The sequence below is a fragment of the Chelonia mydas genome, chromosome 1 (assembly GCF_015237465.2).
Source record: "Chelonia mydas isolate rCheMyd1 chromosome 1, rCheMyd1.pri.v2, whole genome shotgun sequence".
Lineage (NCBI taxonomy): Eukaryota > Metazoa > Chordata > Testudines > Cheloniidae > Chelonia > Chelonia mydas.
This window is the reverse complement of record NC_057849.1, coordinates 153,836,214-153,852,628: the sequence shown is the minus strand read 5'-3', so window position 1 is coordinate 153,852,628 and position 16,415 is coordinate 153,836,214. Positions and strand designations below refer to the sequence as shown.

The 16,415-nt window shown below is 47.3% G+C and overlaps 1 protein-coding gene across 3 annotated transcripts in view; it reads left to right on the top strand.

Annotated features, from left to right (window-relative positions):
- Positions 1-2,657: 2,657 nt before the first annotated feature.
- The window catches only part of AGPAT3 (1-acylglycerol-3-phosphate O-acyltransferase 3), a 140,487-nt gene continuing 126,729 nt past the window's right edge, over positions 2,658-16,415 (top strand). Inside the window, exons 1-2 of one of the 3 annotated variants that reach the window (XM_043538161.1) lie at positions 2,658-3,191; positions 6,559-6,564. The gene's annotated coding sequence lies outside the window, so the exon portion shown is untranslated. Of the gene's footprint in view, positions 3,192-6,558; positions 6,565-13,930; positions 14,060-16,415 lie in introns of those variants that run through there. The other 2 variants (XM_027826821.3, XM_043538162.1) reach the window with 2 other exon arrangements.

Genomic DNA, 16,415 nt, shown 5'->3' with positions numbered 1-16,415 from the left:
CATATACAATAAAGACAGATTTAAAGAAACAAATGGAAGTTGATGCATGTGTAAAGAAACTACTTTTCTTAACACTACTAAGGCATATGCAGAAGCTGGCATGGAAATAGGGGAAAAGGCTGAGTTGATGTGCTGTGCCTTTGGGGATTAGAAGGAGGTAAGGCAGCTTTAAACCACATTTGCCTCATTCCAGTTCTGAGCATTTGGGGCCTGAAATGGCTCTTGATGTGATCTAGGCCTAGGGAACTGTGGGGGCTGCTCTGTGTTACAGCAGCCCTTTACAGGTCCATGGCAGCATGGACAGTCTCACTCAAGGATTTTGTGATATACCAGCATGGGCAGACAGAGTAGCCCATCAGATTAGTCTGATCAAAAGACTAAGTAGTGAGACACAAGAAAGGGGAAAAGTGTCCAGAGGCATCCTAAAAGTTATTTTTAAAAATATGAAATATACCTATGCTTCTTATGGTCAGACTCTGTGCCTGCTGGAATAAATGTAAAATAGGAAATTGCTTGTGAGGCCAGCAGTGGTACAGCACAGGAATGAGGTAATCTAAATGGCACGTCAAACAACCCACGAACACAAATATTTAGAGGTGTCTTGCAAATCTTTTTTTAAGTGAGACAAATCTGTTTTTGTGTTCTGAATTCCACAAGTAGCTAAGCTGGCAGGGGAGAATTCAGAATACGATCCATATTTATTTTTCATTTCAGATCTCCCAAAGCCATTCTGGTTGGCTCCTCTTCTATTGTGATGCTCCAGCATACACCATGACTAACATTTTTCAATTTTAATTTTTTTATGTTAAAATGTTGTGAATATTAGTGCCTAATATTAGCTTCCTAAATCTGTATTTAGGGCCCTAAGTAAGTGGCCTGATATTCAGATGTACAGAGCGCAAGCAATTCCCAATGAAGTCTATGGGAGCTGCAAGTTCTTAGCATCTTTGAAAATCAACATTTATTTGGTGCCTAAATATAAACTAACTTTAGGTACCAGTGTTTAAAAATGTTGTCCTTTCTTTTTAAAAAAAATCTTAAGTAGTTTAGAGCCAATATAAATATAAGATTTACCATATAAATCTGGCCTATGTGTTTATTATATGGTGTGATCTTATCATTTAAAAATATAATACACTTTTAAATATAAAATAGTAATACAAATGTTGTCAATCCAAGGCATACAGTTGTTTAAAAATAAAATACCACAGGCTTGATCTTGCTCACCAGATGCAGAACTGCCATGGAATTTAGTGGTGCATGGATCACAGGAAGGTGTAATGTACATGGATCTTCAATCCTACACTTGAATGGCTTTGTTTTTGTGAACTTAAATTAGATACAGAATTGTGCCTTTATTATTACTATTTTTATTTCAGTGGCACCTATAGTTTTCTGTGTTATTAAGCATATGTTAAGGAGTCCTCATGATGTCATCTCCATATTTCCATAAATGTTCCCCGCCCCCCTTTGTTTATAATCCTGGGTTTCAAACAGACCTGTGTGTTTGTGCTTTTTAAAAAGAAAAGGAGTACTTGTGGCACCTGAGACACTAAGTACTCCTTTTCTTTTTGGAATACAGACTAACACGGCTGCTACTCTGAAACCTGTGCTTTTTAAGGTCTTCATCCAAAGGCCATTGAAGACAGTGTAGAGAGAGCCCTTGACTTAATGAGTTTTGGGTCAGGTCCTAAATGCAACATGCCAGAGTTCAAATGTTGGTTATTACAAGGAGACAATACCCAGAATGCAGGGGAGACAAGGTGGGTGAGGTAGTATCTTTTGTTGGACCAATTTCTGTTGGTGGAAGAGACAAGCTGTGCACAGAGCTCTTCTTCAGGTCTGGGTGAGTGGTCCCAGGTCTGAAGAATGCTGTGTAAGCAGGAAAGTGTCCCTCTGTCACTAAGTTGGTCCAATAAAACATATCCCCCTTGTCCCTTTAATACCTTGGAGCCAACAGGTTTAGAACAACACCGCAAACAGTGGGACACAATCAAAGGAAAACAGCTGGTCACCTTGAATGATGTGGGCTATAGATACATATTAAATACATCATTTTATTTTCAACTTGGTTATTAGAGAGGTAAAAAAACCCCCCAACCTCACAATAAAATATGAGTGGATACCAGATTTGTGTGGGTGACTGAGGTAAGTCTAAACCACTTTCTTTCTTAATGAGGAATAGCAGAGAGACCATGCTTAATTTGTGTCAGGGCTTGCCAGGGCTGAGCCCTGGCACCTCTAGGCTCAGCAGTTTATAGTCCTAGACTCCCAGCACCTCTGGGTTCGCCCTGTCAGTTATGAAAGTAAAATAATCGCTTGAGCCCCAGCACTTCTTTCTTTACAAATTAAGCACTGCAGAGAGGTGCGGCTGCTCCTGGGCCCATGCCTGGGGCTGGCACACGCTGCGAGGGAGATGAATGAATGAGACGTCGAAAAATTAAGAGGGTAAATAAATCCTGCTCATTCAGCCCCCGAGGCAGGGACTTTAATGCCTACTGCTGCAAACCCATCCCGCTGCGAATTTCCCAGCCAGCAGGTCTGCGACCGTGTCCCCGCCACCCTCCCGGGGGAGGGACGGGTGACGCCGGGGTGAAGCCGCCGGGCAGCCGCAGCCCTCCCGCTCCAGGACGGACGCGTGAGGCTGAAGGCGGGGCGGGCAGGCTGCAGGAGGGCGCGCGGGACTGGGGTGGGGGAGCGGCGGATTCACCCTGCCCCAGGTGGGAGCGGGAGGCCGGGGCTGGGCGGTAGCCGCAGCAGGGTTGCTTTGTGCCCGGAGACAGAGCCCAGCCGGGCTGGACTAGGGCACGGGGGGCGAGAGCTGGAACCCCCGCACCGGCCCCGGCCCCGACCGCCTGGCTGAGCCCCGACCTTCCCCCCCACAGCCGAGCTCTCCTGCCCCCAGCGGCCCGGGAGGAACTGAACCATCGCTGCACAGGAAGTAGCGGCTGCTGGGAGAGGAGCAGCGGAGACGGCAGCATCTGCCGCACTCAATGAAAGAGATTCGCAGGGACCCAGCCCGCCGCCACGATCCGACCCCCGCTCCGCCTCCCGGGGAGCAGCGGCGGTGCCAGCACCCAGGGCAGGCTCTGAGCAGGGCAGTCGCTGCTGCTGCTGGAGGTGGCGGCGGCGGCCAGAGCCGAGCCGGGCAGGAGCCGCTCCAGCTAATCCGGAGGAGGCGGCGGCGGCAGGTTTGTGCTGCTCTGGCTGAAGGGGGTCGGTGCAGGGGAGGGAGGGAGGGGGGTCGGGGCATCGCTGCTGTCTGTGCCGTGCTCGGCTCTGGCCTTGGCTGGGGCTGCCCCTTGTTGGCCGGCGTCGTGTGCGCGTCTGCCGAGCGCAGCCCTTCCCCGGGGAGCTCCTCCTTCACCCCCTCTCCCTTCCCCAGCTCCTCGCTGCAGCCCTGCCCTAGCGCCCTCTTGCTAGCCACCCCTTCCCCGAGCCGCCCTCTCCTTGGCGCGCCCTTAGCGCCTCCTGCCCCCTCCCTGCGGCCCCGCTCGGTGGGCGCCTTTCACCGCAGCGTCCTAGCTCCTCTCGCTCTCCCCAGCACACCGCACTGAGACCGCTGCTCCCGGGCCCCAGCTCCCCTCCCAGCCCCGCTGGGCACCGGTGCCGCCCCCATTGCTGCTAGGGATGGGTGGGAATTTTCACACCTCCCCTGGGGGGGGGGGGCGTTCACTTCCCCCTGGAAGGTGACATCTTGCCAGTCTTCCCGGCGTGTGCGCCCGGGATGCACATGGCGCGGGGCTGGCGCTAAGCGGCGGCAGCTCCTGTCTCCAGCAGCTCTCCCAGAGCAGCCGCTCTCCTTTCTCCTCCCACCCCTCCGCCGCTGCCGGGCACTGCCCCCTTGCGCCCCCCCCGCCGTCCGCCCTTCCCGGCGCTGCAGGGAGAGGAGGAGCTGCCACGGGGAGGGCGGCTCCGCCCAGCCCTGGACCCCCGGTGGCCGCTCCCTCCCCGCGGACCTCGCTGGCGGTGGGCTGAGGCTCAGCCCCTGCCCCGCAGCCGGGGGCTGTGATGTGCGTGTGAAAGGCCGGCGCTGTAGCAGGAGAGCGGGGACCACAAGCAGCCGCCACAGCCTCATCTCCCTTCAGCTCTTCCGTTTTCTGCTCCTTGTCAGTGGGGCTGGGGAAGGCCCAGGGTGACCAGATAGCAAGTGTGAGAAATCAGGATGGGGGTGGGGTAATGCAGGCCTATATAAGACAAAGTCCCGAATGTCAGGACTGTCCCTATAGAATCGGGACATCTGGTCACCCTCAGGCTTGGCCCCTTGATTTCCGTTGGGATTTGGCTAAGGGGGGTGTGTGCGCGCACAGGCAGAATCGCTGCATTAGAAGGGCTGTGCTCTGGGATGTTGCTTTTGTTTGTGTTTTTATAAATGTCTGAAAAGCCCTGTATGTGTGACCCATGGAAGCAAATAGGAGAGGAGAAGCAGGGACGGGATATACTCACTGAGTATGTCAAGCTATACTAAGGGCATGTCTACACTTGCAGATGTAGAGCACTTTGAGTTAAACCTGCCTTCAGAGAGCACAGTAGTTTGACAAAGCCCTGGCTGGGATGATTTAATTGGGGATCGGTCCTGCCTTGAGCAGGGGGTTGGACTAGATGACCTCCTGAGATCCCTTCCAACCCTGATATTCTATGATTCTGTGAAAGCGCTGCAGTCTGTCCAAACTGACAGCTGCAAGCGCACTGGCGTGGCCACATTTGCAGCACTTGCAGTGGCATTGGGAGCAATGCATTATGGGCAGCTATCCCACAGAGCACCTCTTCCCATTCTGGCACTGTGGTTTGTGGGAAAGGGGCAGGGGGTGTGGGGCGTTCTGGGTCCTATCCCAATGCCCCGTGATGCATCGGTTCGTATCCCAGCAATCCCTGTGCTTCTGTCCACATTTGGCACCATCTTTCAACGTTTTTGTACTGCGCGCTCTGTCTTCCCTTTCGGTCTGCGGGAATGGAGCCCGCACTGCTGAGGAGTACGCTGATGAGTCTCGCCAGCACGTCACGTTTGGCAGTCGAGTTATTCCTTAGGATCCAAAGTGACCGTGAGGGCTCCGATGATATCGACTCGAGTAACGCATATGACACGAGTTTGCTTGTGGCATTCACGGACACGCTCACCACCATGGAATGCCGCTTTTGGGCTGAGGAAACAAGCACTGAGTGGTGGGATCACATTGTCATGCAAATCTGGGATGACGAGCAGTGGCTGCAGAACTTTCGGATGAGAAATGCCACTTTCATGGGACTGTGTGATGAGCTCACCCCCACCCTGTGGCGCAAGGACATGAGATTGAGAGCTGCCCTGATGGTGGAGAAGTGGGTGGCTATTGCAGTCTGGAAGCTGGCAACTCCAGACAGCTACCGATCGGTTGCTAACCAGTTTAGAGTGGGAAAGTCGACCATTGGAATCGTGTTGATGCAAGTTTGCAGGGCCACTAATCGCATCCTGCTCAGAAGAACCGTGACTCTGGGTAACGTGCATGACACTGTGGATGGCTTTGCACAGATGGGTTTCCCTACTGCGGAGGGGCGATAGATGGCACGCATATTCCATTCTGGCACCAGCCCACCTATCCTCCGAGTATGTTAATTGGAAGGGGTATTTCTCTATGGTTCTCCAGGTACTTGTGGATCACTGTGGGCGTGTCATTGACATTAACGCAGGCTGGCCCGGAAAGGTGCACGATGCACGCATCTTCGGAACAATGGCCTGTTCAGGAAGCGGCAAGCTGGGACTTTTTTCCCAGACCAGAAGATCACCGCAGAGGAAGTCGAAATGTCCATTGTGATCCTTGGAGACCCCGCTTACCCTTTAATGCCGTGGCTCATGAAACCCTATACAGGGAGCCTTGACAGCAGCAAGGAGCGGTTCAACAACAGGCTGAGTCGGTGCATAATGACTGTGGAGTGTGCTTTTGGCCGTTTAAAGGGCTGCTGGCGCTCTCTGTATGGGAAGCTGGACCTGGCTGCTGACAGCATCCCCGCGGTTCTATCCGCGTGCTGTACCCTCCATGACATTTGTGAAGGGAAGGGTGGACGATTCACACAGGCATGGAACTCGGAGGTTCAACACCTGGAGGCTGAATTTGAACTGCCAGAGAGCAGGGCTATTAGAGGGGCCCAGCGCGGGGCTGCAAGGATTAGGGATGCCTTGAGGGAGCAATTTGAGGCTGAAAGCCACCAGTAATGTCTGGTGCCCTGCACGGGAGTGAAGTGCAGTGGTTCCAATGTTAGTAGGAATCTGTGTTTGCTATGCTGACTTGCAGTGCCTGTTTCTTTCCTGGTTATCTTTTACTTTATGCAATAATAAAGAATATTTTCAAAGCCAAAAAATCCATTTATTGAAAAGAAACACAGCTGCTTGGGAAACAGAAAGGGCAAGGGGGTGGGGTGGGGAACGGTACAATCACAGATTTGCGTATGTCCTGTTATCATACTCAGCCTTCCTGTCTGGAGTGCTGTGCAGTGAGTGCTGCACTTCAGGCTGGCTGTACTGCTTGGTGATGGGGGTTGAGTGCAGTGGGTAAGGGTCGTAGTTTTCAGGGCTGGGTGGTGAAGCTGCAGGTGTTGGAGGCAGCTGGTGGCGGTAAGAACCTGGATGTTGGGGAAAGTGGGTTGGAGGTGACATGGGGGCACAAGGGAAAGTTTTGGGACAAGGGCTGCAGGGGGCGGGGGGGCATGGTAGTGCTCTGCCTGCATGGCTACGAGCGCCCGGATCGAGTCCGCTTGGAGCTCCATTATGCTTATCAGCCGATCCGTGCTTTGCTGCCAGAGCACCGCTTTTTTGTGCCAGCACTCCTCATTCTGCTGGTGGATCCTCCTTTCACTGTCCCGCCATTCCTGCGCTTTTTGATTTTCATTACTTGAATGCTGCCTTACTTCATGCAACATGTCTTCCTTGCTTCTACGTGGCCTCTTTCTGATTCTTTGGAGTCTTTCGGCTGGTGATAACACGGATGGCTGAGATCTCAAGGTTGCATCTGTAAAGGCAAAATGCAGCACTTAACAGAGGCAGCATTGTTCACACCAGGCAGAGCAATGATTTTCCCATACTTAAGGGCAAGCACAGTCTACACAATAGCATAATTTGCCCGTCCCAAAGCGAGCGCACATAACCCATGGGAGCCCCAAAATGGTGAGTAAGCACACTGTCAAGCGTGATTGTTCCACGGCTGTACTGTCCTATGGGTTTCTGTGCCTTGGGGAGAGCCAACAGTGGCAGGGGGCCCCTATACTGAACATTGTCCCCACATTTTCCACAGGAGTTCGTCCTGGAAGATATCTCGCCGCTGAGAGTGACCTGGGAAGCAAGGGAGGGTCTTCTACTTCCGCCCTGGCCCATATGCAGCTTGCCTGTGTGCAGCAATGGTCCTCCCACCCCTCACGGCACAGTGGCGCGGACAAGTTAGCCTTACTGGGACAAGGACCACAGTGGCTCTCCCGAGAAACCTGCGCAAGCGCATTGCCCAAGTTCTGGATGAGACCTTTGAAGAGATCACTGAGGCTGATTACCATGATGTGAGAGAGCACCTCAACGCCCTATTCCACATCTAGGCATGCATGCTGCCGTAACCCTCCTCGCCCCAAGAGCTCACACCAACTAACTTCCTTCCCAAAATAAAAGCCGCTTACTGGGAACCTCCTCTGGTGTTTGTCCTTCCCCAAACCCCGGCCGCCGTGTCTGGCTACCTTCCTCCTGGCTTGAGAACAGCTCCTGGCTGCATGCATCTAGGGATGCTGTGGTGTCTTCCTCCTCAGCACCCTTGCTCCTGCTTTGCTCCTCCTCCTCCTGCCTTGTTGCACTGGGCTCTGAAGTGTCCAAGGTGGTCCTCGGAATGGAGGTAGGGTTGTCCCCAAGTATCACGTCCAGCTCTTTGTAGAAATGGCAGGTCGCAGGGGCAGCACGGGAGCGGCTGTTTGCCTCGCGGGCTTTGCGGTAGGCATTGTGTAGCTCCTTCGCTTTAACCCTGCACTGCAGTGTGTCCTGGTCATGGCCCCTTTCCATCATGTCCCTTGATATCTGCCTAAGGTATCGTAATTCCTACAGCTGGAGCGCAGCTGGGTCTGGACAGCTTCCTCCCCCCAAACACTGATGAGGTCCAGCACCTCGCCATTGCTCCATACTGGGGATCTTCTGGTGCGTGGAGGCATGGTCACCTGGAGAGATTCGCTGAGAGCACTCCACGCCTGGCTGAGCAAACAGAGAATTTAAAGGGCGGGTCTGACAGTTGGTCACCTGAGGGCAGGGCAGTAGAGTTCAAAGTGATGACCAGAGTGGCTAGAACAGGCATTGTGGGACACTTCTGGAGGCTGATCAGAGCGCACTATAGGACCAGCGTGTCCACACTGGCGCCACGGCGCTCCAGTAGGGGTGCACCAAACCTTATTCCACTTGCCGAGGTGGAGTACCAGGAGTGCTCTAGCCACGGAGTCAGAGCTCTCTACGTGCCTTGCCAGTGTGGACGGGTAGTGTGAGCTAGTGCGCCCGGGGCTCCTGTAATGTGCTCTAGCTCGCAAGTGTAGACAAGCCAAGTATATCTGAAGAGTCCAGCTGTCTCAGCTGGTCGAATTGTAGGTGGACATTTGGAAGGTGCTATAAAGAAGAAAATATAGAAATACAAAATGCTACATTAATAGCATCTTACATCAAAGAATTTCAGAGTGCTTTGCTTAAGCTGCCCTCATTAGCCCTTGGCAGTAAATATTGTGCACAATAACATTAAGACCTCCCCCCCCCCCCCCCCCCCGTCACTAGTGCAATGAATTGGATACGGATTTTTTGTTTCTTAATATTAATTATTGAAAAGCAGAAAATATGTCACTTGTCCTTTTCTCGCTGAAATCTGCCCTGCCTCTGTTAAGATGAAGAAGTATGTGCAGAAAACGATGAAAGAATGGTTTAAAAATAAATAAGAAGCCTACTTCTGAATGGCTCATCTGTACATGAGCAGATAGCATGTAACTACAAAATGGAGAAGAGAAAACCCTGAGGATTTAACAGCCTCAACCAAATATAATATTGCTGTGCCATGGATTCTCTTAGGAGGATGGTGATGGGTTTAATAAAATGTTAATCTAATGTATAGGCACCCAGATCAATAGTAATGATTCTTTCATAACTTTCAGTGTAACTTTTTCTTGGAACTCTGTTTATGTTGAAACTTTTGTTAGTGCATGTGTTAGGCCAGGTCTGTACTACAGACCTATATCAATATATCTACATTGCTCAGGGGTATGAAAAGTCTACACCCCTGAATAATATAGTTATACCGACCTAACCCCTGTGCAGACAGCACTATGTCGACAGGAGATCTTCTCCTGCTAACATACCTATCACCTCTCGGGGAGGTGGGATTAAATATGCCAACGGGAGAAGCTCCCATCGGCGTAATAACATCTTCATATAGCAACTGCACCACTGTGCCGTGCACAATGTACAGCTGCGCTGCTGTAGCACTGTATGTGAAGATAAGCCCTTAGCAAACTGGCCAGTTGGCACCTCATTTTCCTTGAGCACTACTTTTGTTCTTGAGGCCACCATCTCTCCTTGGATCTTTATGTTTTCTCTCTCTTTTCAAGGGAAGGGGTGTAGTAGTAGGGGAAGGTGAGAAAGTGTTACAATACTGTTGATAATTGGTTTCCCTTCCGACTGCTAATAAACTGCTCATGGTTTCAGCAAACTATTCTGTTTTCAAGTCCAATGTAAACTTAACTAATCTTTCACCCTTTCTTCCACTCTAGAGCTAACAGTTCAGGGTCCAGAATCACAAATGTTTGTCAACAGGTGAATTGCTGTTCTGAATCTGAGTTCTTAGTAGTAAAGTGGTGAACATCTGGCCTGTCTTGACAGCATTTCTTTTGGTGTGAAGTGTTACATTTGGAATTTTAGTTTTATTTTTGTCTGTACTATAACAATTTTTTTTTTTGCTAGATTCTTAAGTGACTAACTGATTAAACTTACAGGTTTGTAAGCATTGATTTCACTTACAGTGGAACAGATAAAACGTTCATTTAGATTCTTGGGCAGTGTCTACACTACAGAAACTGCTGATTGACACTGGGTGTTAAATGCAGTTGCCCCTTCTCAATCTGTCAGGTGTCTGGCATGCTTTGCTGCACCTGTTGAACTCAGCGGAATCCACACTAGTTGGACAAGTGCTTCTAACTGCAGATGTGAGTCACTGCACTTTCTGTAGTATAGACAGTCTTGCATTCAAAAGTTGTCCAACTTAACTGTTCTGGCTTTGAAAAACAGTGATAAGTTTATCTTTTAGTTACAGGAAAACAATCAAAGCATCATGTTTTTTGGCTCCTTGATTTTTAGACCCATATCTGCCTCCCTACCCTATATATTTGGTGTCACCAAACTTTTACGATAAACATTACTTGCATTAAAAAAATAAAAAAGCTGACTAATAAAATTGAATTAAAAGACTTCATCCACGTGGTCTAAAATGGCACCATCTCGTGTTATGCTTTCTACGTTACTAATATCTCATTTTAGTTCTTCTCTCCCATATAAATGGCCTTGGCATGCTGGAGAGATACAAACTACGGGCCTCTAACTGTAGCTTGAATCTAACACGTATAGCAGAGGGAAACCAGTTGGATTGTCTTATCTGAACACACTCAGTCTTGCAGCACCATTTATAGTAACTTTGTGTGGTTTGGCAGTGCACTGCAGATAGCTCACTCATGAGCCTTTCCGGGGAGTAAGTTGAGCTAGCATTGCACCTTGAGCGGTGAGTTGCTTTCTGGCCAAATTTGAGATTAAAGTTGGTTTTATCAATTGAGTTTCCCTGACAGTGGTCACTGAAGTTATTATCTTGAACTGAAATATAAGAAATTTTAGTTTCCATAGAGCCTAATTTTTAATCTTCTCAAACAGATGTTTCAGCAAACAAAACAAAATTCTATCTATATAGAATCCTTTCCAGTTAAAAGTGCTTATGTTCTCTTTTTCCAATCATAGAATGATAAAGCTATTGCCCTCTGTCATAGTTGTTTTACAAAATGAAACTGTTTGCTGCACATTCCACTATTAGTTTTATTATTTCTTTTGGTTTCCATCTGCAGAAAGACTCTTTGTTTTGAAGTCCTAATTGATGTTTTGCTTATTTATGAAACTACTACTGAGTTGTTGGATTAGGAACTTTACTCTTCAGGGGAAAAGTATAAATAAGGTATTCCTGTTAACCACAGTGTATTTATCACTGAATTACTAATATTGGTGAAAGCATCCTGCTACAGTTTTTCTTAAAAAGTTGTATCTTTCCCTTCTCCCCTTGCTTATTAAAACATCAACACAGTGGTGCTTCTCATTGCTTATTTCTCATCATCTTAGTTATTTCAGTCAAAAACTGTCGAACATGAGCACTAGATATTTCTTTTCATGTTTTAAAAGTATCTATGTTGCCAGTCTTACTTTCCTGCATATATTGAATGTAGAGGATTTTTTCTTTAAAGACTTGCTGACTGTTAACACTTGAAGCCATTGGTTCATTGGTGAGAAGGGGTGGGCCTGTGGCTATTCTTCCTGCTTTAAACAGCTTGGTGCAGACCCCCAAAAATCACTAGAAGCAGTGGAACCTTCAATTTCAGCATATCTAAGATTTTTTTCCCCACCGTCTGTAGTGACATGCTTCCAGTAGTAATTATCCCTGCCTACTCTCACCCCTCAAGAAATGTAATGTTAAGACTCTGCACTGCATTTGTGTGCGTGTGTGTTTATTAAAAACAAAAAAAGTACTTAAATGTTTGAGTACCTAAAGGACGAGTATGGAGAGAACTAGTTCTTTTTGTCTTATCTCCACAGAACAGGGTACACAGATCTTGTAGAAAAACTAAGGAGGTTAGGGTGGGTGGGAGGTAGAATCTTTTATTTGTTATTGGAAGCAAGAATTCACTTGGCATTTTAAGGGAAAAATCAATTTTATAAATGCAGTTGCTTCAAGAGGCCAAAATTACAATTTCTTCTGTGTCTGTGATTGCCCTATTCAGTTTTATTTCAATGCAGCTGAAGACTCATTCATTCACCAAATGTAAGCACATTTCCTGATCTGGAGAATAAGTGTAGGAAATACTCCCAACTAAAATTTTATTGAAAACATGTAAAATTGTAAAGCTCTTATTTGTTGTGGGTCATGTTTGGTTTTTTTGTTTTTCTTTAATTTTTGGAGTAGGATTACAGATAAGCAGTAATGCTAAGTAAGTATCCTGTGACAGTGAGAAGGGATGGGAGAAAAAGTATATGAAAGCAAGTTGCCAATAACTTTTCTGAGCAGGGCAAAAGTTAAAGTGAACATAGCACTCGTATGTTGCCATATGCTGAGTACAGGTCCCATTATATATCTTTTCTGTGTGTAAAACTAGACAAGAAAACAAGAAATCTTTGTCAGCACTGAATATTGTAGTAGTGAGATGTAAAATGTGTACAATAAACTCATGTATAGGCACATGGAGTGTACATTATTTCAATATAAGAAATAATTGTATCATCAAAGACTAATGGATGAAATATCTTTTTTGTGTTTTGATGTATTAGGAGATTTCCTCTTGTTATTGCTACAGTTACTCCTGCGGGAATTCTGTGCCAAAACATTAAACAATCTGTGCACAATATTTTAAAATTCTGCAAAATTCTGCATATTTTATTTGCCAAAATAACACAATGTAATCATGCCAGTTTCAATTATTTTGGTAATTTATTTCAAAATACCAGTCAGCATGTCTGTAACAACACAGACGACAAAAATTATTCAGGAAATGTTTTTTGACAAATGGATTCCTTACTAGGCATATTAGTTCAGAAATTTGAGTAATAATTCATTTAAATTACAATACAGACATGTTTTTCCCGCACCCCTCAGAAGCAGTGCAAAGGCTTGGGGAAGTCAGGGGTAACAGAGGAGCTGAGGGAGAGGGAAGTAATTGCTGGGAAGGAGTCTGGGAGCAAACCTGGAGGGTTGTTGGGTGTGATTAGGAGAAGTATGGAACAGGAGGTTTTTTTTGGAAGGGGAGGGATTGTTAGGGAGCTTCCCCCATGCAGACCATGGCTGACCTCTAGCTTCTCTCATTCAGTCATGCACATCTGTCCCTGTCCCCATGTGTCCCTGCATCCCCACTCAGCCACCCTTCCACTCCGACTCAGCCAGCCCCCCATCCTCATGTGTCCCTGCACCCCCTCCTCCGTCCTTATGCATGCTTCAGGGCAAATCTACATAAACGCTGCATTGATGCAGCAGGTAGGGTTCTAGAGCCCAGGCTCCAGCCAGAATTTGGAAGTCTACACAGCAATGAAACATCCCTGCAGCCCGAGCCACGCAAGCCCAAGTCTGGCATGGCCAACCACGGTTGTCTAGTTGCTGTGTAGACATACCCCTAGAACCCAGGCTTGAATGTCTATATTGCAGTTTTACAGCCCCACAGCCCGAACCCTGTGATCCAGAGTCAGCTGACATGGGCCAGCGAGTGTTTAATGGCAGTGTAGATATACCCTCAGAGACACAGGGCTCTGACCTGGGATTGGCACAAAGAAACAGGGAGAGGAAGGAAAGATGATAGCTACAGTATCATGGCTGAAGGGAGCCATGATCTTTGCCAGTCTGAACTCCATCTTATCCTTGGCTTCTCTATGCTAAATGAAGGATTTTCAGATTCTCTATGTCAGGTGACTAATAAATTGTTACCTTCTTTTGAAAAGGTTGCCTGGTGTCAATGCAAATACCTACTGAGAGCATTGTGTCCTGAATGAGTAAAATCTAAGCCTTCCCTCGCCGTCTGGCTTGGCTGGACTCGCTTCAGGAAGCCATGGAGAAGGATTGCTGGTGCCCAAAGACCCAGTTTGCAAGTCATGAAGGCCATGGGCCTGCGTCTGGGGAACCTTGTGGATCCTTGAGGTCTGGCATGCTAAAGGAGTCATTCCCAAAGGACTGGTTACAAGCTGGGATGTAGACCAGACACTAGCCAAGATGAGTTTTCAGCCAGCTAGCTTCCATGTGAGCTTAGTGGCTTGTAGGGATATGCTTTGGCCAGCAAACCTGACCTACTCCCAGGCATTGTAAGTTTGAAACCTACCCTTAGCAGAATTCTGAAAATGAAAGATGCAGATTTTGCTAATATCTGCCTCTGTCAAGGGTGACTTTATTTTGTGCTTGTGTAGTTTGAGTATGGCAGATAATTCAGAAGGTGCTCAAACTGTTTTCCAAAAGAAAAATTACAGATGTGAATGCTTGCTGGGAGGGGTGGGGGGGGATTATGGGGATGGGTGGTAGCAGTGGGGGGTCCCTCAGGTCCGGGGAGGGGATGGGAATGGGGGAGTGGGAGAAGCATGTGGGAAACTGTGCGGGACATGGGGATGGATAGCAGGTGGAGTGGGGGACCCCATCAGTCCCATATTCTCCCCTCCCATTTGTGTGCTGACATCTGTTGGGGGGTCTTGCCCCTCTGCGGGGCGTCTAAGCCACTTTCCCTGCCCATCTAAGCTGGGATCTTGGGTGGGCCCTGAAGGTAATATGATTTAACCTCCCTGAAAACCAGGAAATACAAATTTAAGATACATGCCATCCCTGCTAACCAGGCCCAATTTTGGATCAATTGGTCATCTAACAAGAGCACAGATCGAGATGGTAAGACTGTAGGTAAAATATACATTTCTCTGGGCAGGTCTACACTACGGGACTAAGTTGACCTAAGTTACGCAACTCCAGCTACGTGAATAATGTAGCTGGAGTTGACGTACCTTAGGGCGACTTATTGCGGTGTCCACACCACGCTGGGTCAACGGGAGAAACTCTCCCATCAACTTACTTTATGCTTCTCGTTCCGGTGGAGTATTGGAGTCAACGGAAGAGCGATCGGCGGTCGATTTAGACCTGCTGAATCGACCCCCGGTGGATCGATCGCCACGCATCGATCCCCCAGTAAGTGGAGACAAACCCTCTGAGTCTGACTACTCCATTGTTATTATTGGAGAAGTGTATATTTTGCCTGCAGCCTTACCACCTATTTCTGTGATCTTGTCTGATCTCATAAGGGTGATTGATCCAAATTTGTGCCTGGTTAGTTCTTGCAGGGAGACCGGTAGGGAAAATCCAGGTGTTGCAGGAAGTGGAGATGATGATTGAGTAGCTGGAACAGCATACTTCCCCCTCAGAGTCCGTACTTATTCATGCCTTGGCCTGGTGCTAAAAGGGTCTTCATGCTGTCTCTTGGGTGGGACTGAAAACCGGTGTTCTCGCCACTTGTGGCAGTTATTGCATATATTTGTATTGCAGTACATCCACAATGTTAGATGCTTTCCAAACATAAGAAGACATGGTCTCTGCTCAAAGGAGCCTAAAGTCCCTATGATTCTTTCACTACAATAGAGATGTTAGCTCTGGTACCTTGTCCAGTTTCCAACCCGGGTACAGACTAAATGCCTACATTTCATTGTCACTGTGGTTTCATGAGACTCCTCAACAAAATACCTGCCCATATTTGAAACTGGTCTTGAGGAACAAGAGCCCATACTTTCTAGAGGGGCTAAAGGAGCAAGAATTACCTTCTACTCATAAGAATTTTATGAGTTGAAGAGGTGGGCTGGAGAGTGTGTTAAGTAATTCATGGAAAGAGTTGAATTCTAGAGTTCCCTGACAGCAGGTGAATGCTCACCGGGACTATTTTATACAAATATTTAAAGCCCAAGATTTCTACATCATGAAGAGCTCTTAAACTCTTTTGAACAGTTTTGCAAAAGGTGCCACTTTGCAGTTAGCCTAAAGCAGTTCAGTGTTGGCTTCTTTATCATATGCCTAGCGTTTTTCCTCTACAATGACAAATTTTATCTGCTACAGTGAAGGCAAGTGTACTTTGATACAAGTTTTATGACTCTTGTGCACTAGAAATATTTTTTGGTAATTGTGGTGTGTTGTTCATCAGGATCCTTGACATCTTAAACTGTGGTCTTTGTCTAGAAATAATGCAAGTGAATGTTTCCCTTAAGAAGGAAAGAATAGAATCAGCACCTGCATCCATTAGTTACTTAATCAAAATTGCCACACATTTAAGGAATAAATCAATTTTATTTTCTCTCTCATTTTTGACTGAAATAAACGTTAGAGAGACAAGATGGATGAGGTAATATGTTTTATTGGACCAACTTCAGTTGGTGAGAGAAACAAACTTTCAAGCTTACACAGAGCTCTCTAATATCCTGGAATCAACATGTCTACAACAACACTGCATAAAATAAATGTTGTGCAGTATACGTAAGCTTTTGTTTGGTTTTGCATATCAAGCAGGAAACAGTCCGTATTGCACGTTACACTTAAATGATGTTGTACATTAATTCATGTGAAATTCTCTCCAAATTTTATGGCACATAAACCAGGAATATGGAAATACCTTGCATTTCTTCTTTTTCTTCAAAACAC